General features: G+C 43.5%; 1 long non-coding RNA gene across 1 annotated transcript; it reads right to left on the bottom strand.

Annotated features, from left to right (window-relative positions):
- Nucleotides 1-203: 203 nt before the first annotated feature.
- Nucleotides 204-9,402, bottom strand: LOC137216281 (uncharacterized). Its single transcript, XR_010939678.1, has 3 exons — nucleotides 9,350-9,402; nucleotides 1,935-2,035; nucleotides 204-492 (listed from the first exon to the last, which is right to left on the bottom strand). It is a non-coding gene; the product is annotated as an uncharacterized lncRNA (long non-coding RNA).
- Between the last annotated feature and the right edge of the window lie 502 nt (nucleotides 9,403-9,904).

The raw sequence follows: 9,904 nt of genomic DNA, 5'->3' as shown, positions 1-9,904 counted from the left end.
GAATAATGTGGAACGGAAGTGATTGTGGAGCAAGTGAAAGGAACCACCACACCAAAGGCCGGTCTTCATCCAAAGAAGGTGATATTGGGTATATGGTGGGATTGGAAGGGAGTCCTCTATTATGAGCTCCTTCCGGAAAGCCAGATGATTGATTCCAGCAAGTACTGCTCCCAGTTAGACCAACTGAAAGCAGCACTCGACGAAAAGCATCCAGAATTAGTCAACAGGAAATGCAAAATCCTCCATCAGGATAATGAAAGACCGCATGTTTCTTTGATGACAGGCAAAAACTGTTACGGCTTGGCTGGGAAGTTCTGATTCATCCCCCATTTTCACCAGACATTGCACCTTCGGATTTCCATTGATTTCTGTCTTTACAAAATTCTCTTAATGGAAAAAATTTCAATTCCCTGGAAGACTATAAAAGGCACCTGGAACAGTCCTTTTCTCAAAAAGATAAAACGTTTTGGGAAGATGGAATTATGAAGTTGCCTGAAAAATGACAGAAAGTAGTGGAACAAAACGGTGAATGTGTTGTTCAATAAAGTTCTTGGTGAAAACGAAAAATGTGTCTTTTATGTTTTACTTGAAAACCGAAGTCACTTTTTGGCCAACCCAATAATTGTAAGTTGAAGTAATAGCACGCTGTCAATCTTGCTAAGAGTATATCTCATGTAGAAAATAAAAATGGTTAATATTTTTGGGCCACTTTTCTAACCACTAATTTTCACTCTAAAAACCTGCTTTGTAGTGAAGGGGGTTACGAAATGCTTCTTCTCCAGGGTGATGTGTCCTATCATGTGGAGGTTTGGCCACCACTGTAATGCACTTGACCTCTCTCCACCCTTTACTGTGCCTCCCCATGAGAGGTGGAATGACATGGCTAGTGAGTTTGGGAACAAAAACTGGATTTGAATAGTCCCCTCTCTTCTTCTTGGGAATGAGCTATACCCTCTTTTGTTCTTCTTTTGCTCTCATAAGGAAAGGACTCTCAACATACCCTGTGGGGAGAGGCCTGATCTCATAGAGCACTGCCTGTGCCTGGGTTATTATCTCTGTTAATTCTGGAATTCGGTATCAGGAAACTCTTGACTAATGTTATGAGCTACATCTTCCAACCCATCCCTTATCAGTGATAAAGGCTCACTGTTTTGTCTTATTTCACAATAGATCCAGAATTCAGGCAGGGAAAGGATGACCTTTCTAAGATGCCAACACCAATTTCCATCATCTACTTACTGAGCCATTCTTTCCAGTGCCACCTATTCTCCATTCATCTGTTCCATTCTCTTTCTATCTACATGCCCACCAAGCCATACACCATCTGAAAGAACTGCTGTTATCGCTACGTTTTCTGGTAAATGGTATAACCTCGGATCATACCTAGGAAGAACTCAACATCCTAGCAACTAAATTGAAAAAATCAATAATAAATTTGAGGCACGGTTTTCCCTAGGACACTGTGAATTCAAAATTGTCCAGGTCTCTTTGCCTAAGGGAATAGGTAGTGAAGGGGAAGAAGTGATTCCCTTCATGAACACTAAAATTATTTGAGACTTTTATAAAAACAATTTCATAGAGCTTCCCTGGTGGAGCGGTTGTTGAGAGTCCACCTGCCGATGCAGGGGACGCAGGTTCGTGCCCCGGTCTGGGAAGATCCCACATGCCGCGGAGCGGCTAGGCCCGTGAGCCATGGCCGCTGGGCCTGCGCATCCGGAGCCTGTGCTCCGCGACGGGAGAGGCCACAACAGTGAGAGGCCCGCTTACCGCAAAACAAAAAACAAACAAACAAACAAAAAACCAATTTCATAAAATCTCCAGTTATCTCCAATGTAAAGTAATTGGGCTACTCCTCCTCACTTCCAACGTATTTCCTTTTAATTTTATTTTCCTTATTGAATGCTACCTCCAACGTACGTTGGAAACTTATTTACCTGTAAGTAGGTTTACGAATATGAAGAGAGGTTGGGTAGAAACACATGGTGTGATTTCCTCCATGACTTCCTCCTCTGGATGACTCTGGGTTCATGCCACCCTAGAGGGGTAGGTACATTCAAGTAAATTGCCCAGACCAGTGGATACAACCTGGCCACATGTTATCACCAGGCTGCCATGAATCTCAGGGATGACAGAAAGCAGGTATTCTGTGACAGCTTTGGATCTGAAAGTTCAAATGCAACAAGCATTCATTCTGTTCTTAATATGTGCATGACTGTACTAAATATAGTGAGGAATATGAAGATATCCACAGTGTATTCCATCACGCAATCCTGACATTATCTTAAAGCTATCCAAGAATGCAGAGCGTGCAACAGGGATGACAAAAATGCCAGACATTCACAACACATGCAGAGGGCCCTCAGGGCCTCGGACTTAGCTCTGGGTCATATAACACGGAGTATACCCTATGAGGGTTTGTTTTTGAACATGAAACCTTAGAGTCAGAAGAACCTTAGAAATTATCTAGACTAGCCTCCAACTCAGTGTAGGAATCTCCACTACAGTACCCCTTAAAGGTGGTCATACAGTCTCAAATTCAATGTCCCCGGTGATGGTGAGCTAACTACCTCAAAAAGGCAGCATGTTATGTGTCTATAAGCTTCGGATAAAATTGCATGTTACTTGGGTATTTACGTATGTAATTTAAATGCTTATTTCGCAAAAATTTTTTTTCTACAAAGTACTCAGCAAAAGCTCATATTACCAGGGCAACAGAAAATGTGGCATATTATGGTTGTTGAACAAGTGGGTTACCAATAGTGCCCGTAAAAGATGAGGCGCCACATAAAATCTCAACCCAAAATAAAGGAGAAAATCCTAGGGACCTTCTCTAGTAACTTGAAGGAAGTGTACTTCTTGCTGCAGTTCAGCACTGGCTATGTGGCTATCAAAACCATCTAGCTGCCACGTTTGGGGAGTAGGCAGAAGTTGTACAAAGCATCTCTCTGGACTCCATATTATCGGGAAAGATGGAAAGCATCCACAACAATTGGGGCAATATTATTAAAAGAAAACAAAGACGTTTTAGATTCTAATAACATAGAAAGAACTCAAAGCTAAGGCAAGATTGCCAGTCTTTCTATTTTAGCAACTATAGATTTGTATCCACTGTCCCTAAAACAATGCTCTGCTCATAGTTGAATTTTCATTGAATGTGTCGTGGATGAGCAAAAGGAGAAATAAAAACGCCTGACCCGGTGAGGTATACAACATGTCCAATAGGTGTAAGGCCTTTTACCCAGAGAATGAAGCTTGATTTTTTTAAAGAAGCAGCAGCATCCCAGGATCCGTGGGCCAAAGGTGTCATGGCTAAAGGTATCAAAGACAGAGTCATGGAGGGAAATAGGAGAAAGGGTCACAGAAAAGGAAGAGAAGGTGAGGAATCACTGTACAACTGCAAATAAATATAAACATAAATATGTATAAAACATAATAATAGATGTGTGACTCTAATCACAATGGAGTGAACTAGACCATCTTTAAAAGCGCAAATTACATGAAGGATTCCTGAGCACTATTAGAAGCAAGAGAATGTGCTACAGACCTTCAGGGGAGCCATATCTTGGCCGTTAGGATTTCCCATGGAAGGTATAGAGGAAGTCGGGAGTGACTCAAATACGGCCAACCTGAAAGTGTACCATCTTCCAGGAGCACTTATCTAGGATGGGCCATAGGACCTGCAGAGACTTACCAAAGCTACTGATCACTACCCGTTCCTGTCGATGCTTAGGACACCATCAGAAGATCAGACAGATATCTCTAAAGACTGTGAAATCTGTGGCAGTAAACTGAGCGACCTGGGAAGCTAGGAACACAGGTCTTTTTTGTTTGTTTTTCTATTTCTCCTTTTCGAAAGTTGGGCCTTTGGAAGAAGAGTTAACAGGATTGGAAGGTGGCTGCCTGATTATGCAGATTGTGTCAAATAATAAAGAAAAATGCATAGATACTAAATCTAGTTCCAGTAGAGGAAAGCAGGTATGACAGGAAAAGGGGAAAAAAGATCAAAGTTTAGAATTTACCTGGTGATTAACATGAGAAAGCAATTAGGGAAAGGGCTAGTCACAGTATTGTGTCCACAAATGTTTGTGTACTAATGCCCAGAGACAGTATGTGTAATAAAGTGAAATTTGTATTAGAACTCAGGACATTAAATGTGAGCTCGTCAGTATCACTGAGACCTGATTGAATGGAACATCTGGCTGGAAATTGGAGTTGGTGGGTAACAGGAAAACCTATGGTGAGAGGACTTGGAGTACGATTGCAACAACACTGTGTACACCAGTCTGAAAATTCATGAATGGTGGTGTCGGAGGAGCATGGTGGCATTCTCTGGTCAGTTACACCAGTCAATCTTCAAATAGATATAGACCTGCGTTTGAGGAGAGCCATCAGGATGAAGGGACTCGAATGCCTTATGAAGTTCAGATGAGGGAACTAGGAATGTGGGAATAACGAAAGGATAACAGACTTTGGACTTCGAAGTCGAATCCCAGCTCCACCACTTACTGGCTGTGTGACTTGGGCGCTGAGCCCTACTCATTCAAATCAGTTACTGTTTACTTTAACACCTGCCATGTGTCAGGCGCTGTGCTAAGCACTGGGTCTATAATGCTGACATAAACAGGCACAGTCCTCGCCTTTAGAGAGTTTTAGTTTCTTCACTAGTAAAATGGGGTTAATAATATTAAGCACGTCCCTTATACAAGATTATTGTGAGGATTAAATGAGATGATGCATGTTCGTGATGCATGGAGAGTTCGGCTCAGTACACAGTGTTGGGGCTTTGTCAATGTGTAATAAATTGTAACTTTATGTACATGTAGGGATGCATGGATGTTTTACTTATATTCAACTATGTCCTGTAGAAGATAGGGTAGGCTTTTCTGTATGTTAGAACCAGGAGGTACAGGTAGGAGCCTTGGGGAGAGGCAAATTACTGCTCAGTAACGGAAGATGTTTCTAATAGAGCTGACCAAAGATGGAACGAGTTGCTTGAGAAGCTTAAAAGTTCCCCACTGTGAGAAGAAATTAAGCAGAGGGTAAATAGCATCCTTACAAATATGTGCCCTGTCTTAATTCTTGGTTGTGTGGTCCCAGTGTTTTGTTAAAGCTCCTTTGCTTGTATGAACTGCATAGTACCAGATGCAGATGAGGCACTGGATTTTCTTCTGGTTTTCCCAGTCCAGATGTGGCCTGATGGAGTTTGCTTTTTAGAGTGAGGTACAGGGCCAGGAGTAGGATAAGGCAAGACAAATGCCTAAGGTGCAAAATTTAAGGAGACACTCATTCTCATGGCCATGCAAGTATATGGTTAGCAACTGCATGACCCTGAGAATGAGTGCCTTATTCAATTTTGCACCTTAGGCATTTTTCTTGCTTCACCCTAGTCCTGGACCTGTTGACATATTAGGACAGTAAGGAGTGGGTTTGGTTGGGAGTTCTTTCAAACAATAATGACATCGACTTTCTCGGGTTTAGGTGTCTACGTTGCCACTTACGGTACCCCCTACATCTGCTTTTGACCCAGGCAGTTGGTGAGCTCGAGGCATCTCTTATTCCTGAGTGACTCCACCTTGTTCATGTGCTGCTCAGGTGCTAATACTGCCAAGACGTGGAGTGCACTGCATTCTGCACCTGGTGAAAACTCTGAGCACCGAGGAAGTCTCCAGGGGAACACTCCCTGAAATAAATAACTTTGTAAAAAAGACATGTTTATGGCTTTTCTCTTACCCTGTAGGTATTTGCACATTTGTCTCTGTCACCAGAGGTGCTTCTGATCTAGGGTTTCACAGTTTTCATCTCCTCATCCATCTCTAGGAATCCTTTCTTCCCCACCCGTTTTGCTTAACCTGCAGCTGAAGATGCAGTACTGAATTCTTTGACTCCCTTGTCTAGCTGCCTGGAATCTGGGATATGGGCACCCAGGCTCTTAAAGAGCCCTGTTAAGAACACCTTTACTAGCACACAGAGAACTTAGGGAGATGGTTGAGGAATCTCCCCAGGCAGAAGAGTTCTGAGAATAGAGGTATTGGGGCAAGGCAGCTGGAAACCTCTATTACACGTAGCTTGGTTTACCGCTACATCTCTGGTGTGTCAGGCAGGGAAGGATGCCACCTACAGAGTCTAGCGTGCTTGGCATGTGGAAATTTGCTCCATCCCAGGAACCAAGTCTTGGGGTTATTGGGTTGCCCTATTTAGAGTACTATTCACTTCCTTATTTTTCCCTATGGCTGTCTGGAGGATTACAGGGATTCCAAGGAGGAATATAGTGAGGGTCTGGGTTGGCATCCAGAGAGGGAGGTACTCCTCACATACCCCCATCCCTACTTCCTTCATGACCAGCTGTTGTCAGTGAGCACAGTTGTATCAGGACTACCAGACCTTTTTCCGGTAAATAGTGAAGAGGATTTGGGGACTGGTGGCCAGGTTATAAGACTATAAGTTTAATACTACTGATCAAAGAGAGGACAAAGAGATGGCCCCTACTCCTTCACCCCTTCTGGGGAAGGGAGTCATGGTGTCAAGAGTAAGACAGGATTTTAACCAGAGGTAGATGAGGATTGAGAGCTCTGGACTGTATCCTGACTCGCTGTTTCATCTTCGGGAAGAGCGCTCTGACAACCTGCCCCAAGGTCTTCTGCAGGGGAGACTGTGAACTCAAAGGGCCAGATTACCCTTTGGGAGCCTCAGAAAAAGTTGCAAACATTAGTGAGGTGAGTCGCTGCCCCACCTTAGCCCCGGAGCAGAGAGAGCAGTTCCAGCCTGCTGCCTTGCTCGGTGCCTCTACAGCGACCCCAAGGATCTGCCACATTTGCGAGCAGCTCCACAGCTGGGCACTGACACACCCACAAGCTGCCTATGCCGCAGCCGTCTTTTTTGCTTTTTTTTTTTTTTTTTTTTTTTTTGCTGTGAGGCCGGGCTTTGGGGGTGGAGTGTCATCTGGCTGCTTCAGAGGACTGAGTGGTTGGAAAGAATTTGGAGGTTTCGGGGCGCGGGGGCTTGTGGGAGAGAAATGAAGAGAAAACAAATCGGTCGGCGAGGTAGTGCCTAAGTAACGCGCGTGATGTTGGGAAATAAAAGCGGAGTGTATATGGTCCCAGGCAACAACTATACGCTGCATGGTCTTAAGTCCGCTCAAAGTAGCTGAGGGATTTCAGACCCTTTCTAAACGAGGTGGAGCAGTGTTTGTGTGCTGTATTCATGTGCGCAATTGATCGTGGACAGAATGGCGAGGGAGGCACAGTTAATCTTTGGTCTTATCCATATTTTAAGTGAACGGAACAAATCTGAGTAAAGTGTGTGCGGTGTGTGTGAGGGTGTGTAAAATTCCTAGAGGCTCATAGAATTCAGCACAGAGACTGGCTTTGAATGCCCTCCTTTGCTTCCTTCCCAGGCCTCTTCTCCTGCAGCCCCTGCTCATTACCTCTCATATTGGGTTTCTCGTTCCCCCTCCCCACCTCTGCCCCCTCTTCAGTTCTCTGCTTCCCTCCACCTCGGGTCCCTAGCCCTTCTCCCTCTCAGCTTCCTTCTCCCTGCTGCTCTCCCCTCTGGTGTCTCGTTCTCTGCACTCCCCTTCTCTGTACCCCTCTCTCCCACTCTCCTCCCTTCCCTCCTAATCCCCCTCCTGTTTTTCTTCCTTCTGATCCAACTGCTCAGACCTCCCAGATTTCTCCCCTCCGGGGGCCTCAATGTTGACATTCTGCTCTCTGCCTTACTTTCTTCTAATACGAGGCAGAAAAGGATAAAACCCTTAAGTCTTTACATACACTGAAACTGGTCTAATTCATCCTAATTGCGGACTGGAGGTGGAGGGTGGGAGAAAGGGAGGAGGTAAGGTCAGTCTGAATTAATGAAAAATCGAAGTAATAGAACGTTTTGCAAGAAAGGTAATTGTACTACTTTCAGGTACATCCAGTAATACTGCTAACTGGAACAGAAGCCAAGAGACTCTTATAAATGCTTTAACAAAGAGATAAGAATCATGGATAATTAGCATTATTATGCAGCTGTAAGGCCCTCACTCTTAAATAGGCTGATATTTCCCTTATTTATACTCTAAATCTGTTAGTAGACCTCTTTTCTTAGCTAGAGGTAAAATCCTATTATAAGGGTTCTTTATAACCCTGATTTCCATGTCACTGCAGATGGTCCATTATAACAGTGCTTTGTTGATCTGGTTACCAAAATTACCGACAGCAATGATGTACAACAAATGATTTTTCTGGTCCCTATTTAATAGTTATTCTCCATAAAGAGAGCTCTTTTCCACTGTAGATGGTAAACAGGAGAGGGGAGTGGAGATGAGTTATTCTGGAGCTAAGCCATGTAGATGTGTGTATTTGTGTGCACAGATCCATGGCTGTTGATTTGTGGGGAAGCATTTAATGGGATTGTGTGCACAGTAGCATATATAAGGGGGTCGGCTGTGTGTCTGTATGTACAAAGGCCTGGTAGGTACCTGGATGTGCGTTGAGGTCACTAAGTATGTAAGTATCAGGATGTGTGTGTCTGAGATCTGAGTCTTTTTATGGGTATGGGCGTGTGTGAGACAATTTGTTTAAACAACTGTATGAAGGGTAGAGTTTGGGGAAATTGTAGTTTAACCCTGTGAGCGTAGCTATGTAATTTGTTATGTGTGTGTAAGAAAAAGAAAGACTATGTGCTCTGTACACTAGTAATTCTCAAAACAGGGCTATGAGATACTCCTTAAACCTACTCCTCTCCTAATATAGATCCTTTGAGTTCTCTACCACCATTTTTTCCTTTGTTGCCTCTCTCCCTTCCCTTCTTCCTCCAGCTCCTTCTCCCTCCTTTTTTTTTCCTCTCTGATTTCAAAGGAAAAAACCTCCTCAAGCCTCCGTCAGTTATTCCTATCTTAATCCTGTCTTTTCTTCTCCATCCATAGACCTGTCAGTTTTTCTCTCCAGGAACATTCAACCATGATTAATTCAAAACACCATTCAGAAATGTGCCCAGCACTCTACTAGGTGCTGAGGAAGAGCAGGTGGGGAAAGCTGCCGAAAAAGCCTTGTAAAGGTGACAGTAGGGAAGACAGTACAGTAGTCCCCTGTTTTCCACGGGGAATATGTTCCAAGACCCCCAGTGGATGCCTGAAACCGAGGATAGTACCGAACCCTATATATACTATGCTTTTTCCTATACAAACACACCTGCAACAAAGTTTAATTTGTAAATTAGGCACAGTAAGAGATTAACAAGAATAACTAACTAATAATAAAATACAACAATCATAACAGTATACTGAAATAAAAGTTATGTGAATGTAATCTCTCTTGAAATATCTTATTGTACAAATTAATTGCCTTTTCCATCTTAACTAAGCACTTACCATGCACTGTGGCCATGACTTTTGCTGTTTGAGGGTTATGGGTGTCCCTGGTGGGACCCGGGAGGAGGGGGATGGCATGAGATTTCATCATGCTTGTTACTCAGAACGGCACACAGTTTTAAACTTATGAATTGCCCATTTCTGGAATTTTTCATTTGATATTTTCTGACCACAAATGACCACGGGTAACTGAAACCATGGAAAGTGAAACCTCAGATAAGGGTGGACTACTGTAGTCTCCTTTGGTGAGTTCAGCAATTTTAGGATACAAGATTCCTCAGGTAACGCTCACAGTGTCTCCCTAGTGCCTCTGAAAACACCCTAGCACCACAGTGATGGTGCCGGCTTTCTTACTCCCAGTGATACTGCACACCACTTCTTCAACCCCCTGAGGGGAGGCTAAGCCTTTACCACTCACAGTTCTTCTTCCATAATTTCCCCAAACTCTGAATTTTGGTCCCACTTACTATAACCTATTTATTCACTTATTCATTCATTCACTCAACAAATATTTAGTGATGGATATTCATGTATCAGTTACTGTTTGTTTCAGCC

This window comes from Pseudorca crassidens, chromosome X, assembly GCF_039906515.1.
Source record: "Pseudorca crassidens isolate mPseCra1 chromosome X, mPseCra1.hap1, whole genome shotgun sequence".
NCBI lineage: Eukaryota > Metazoa > Chordata > Mammalia > Artiodactyla > Delphinidae > Pseudorca > Pseudorca crassidens.
Note: the sequence above shows the minus strand (reverse complement) of the source record. Positions and strands in the feature narration are given on the sequence as shown.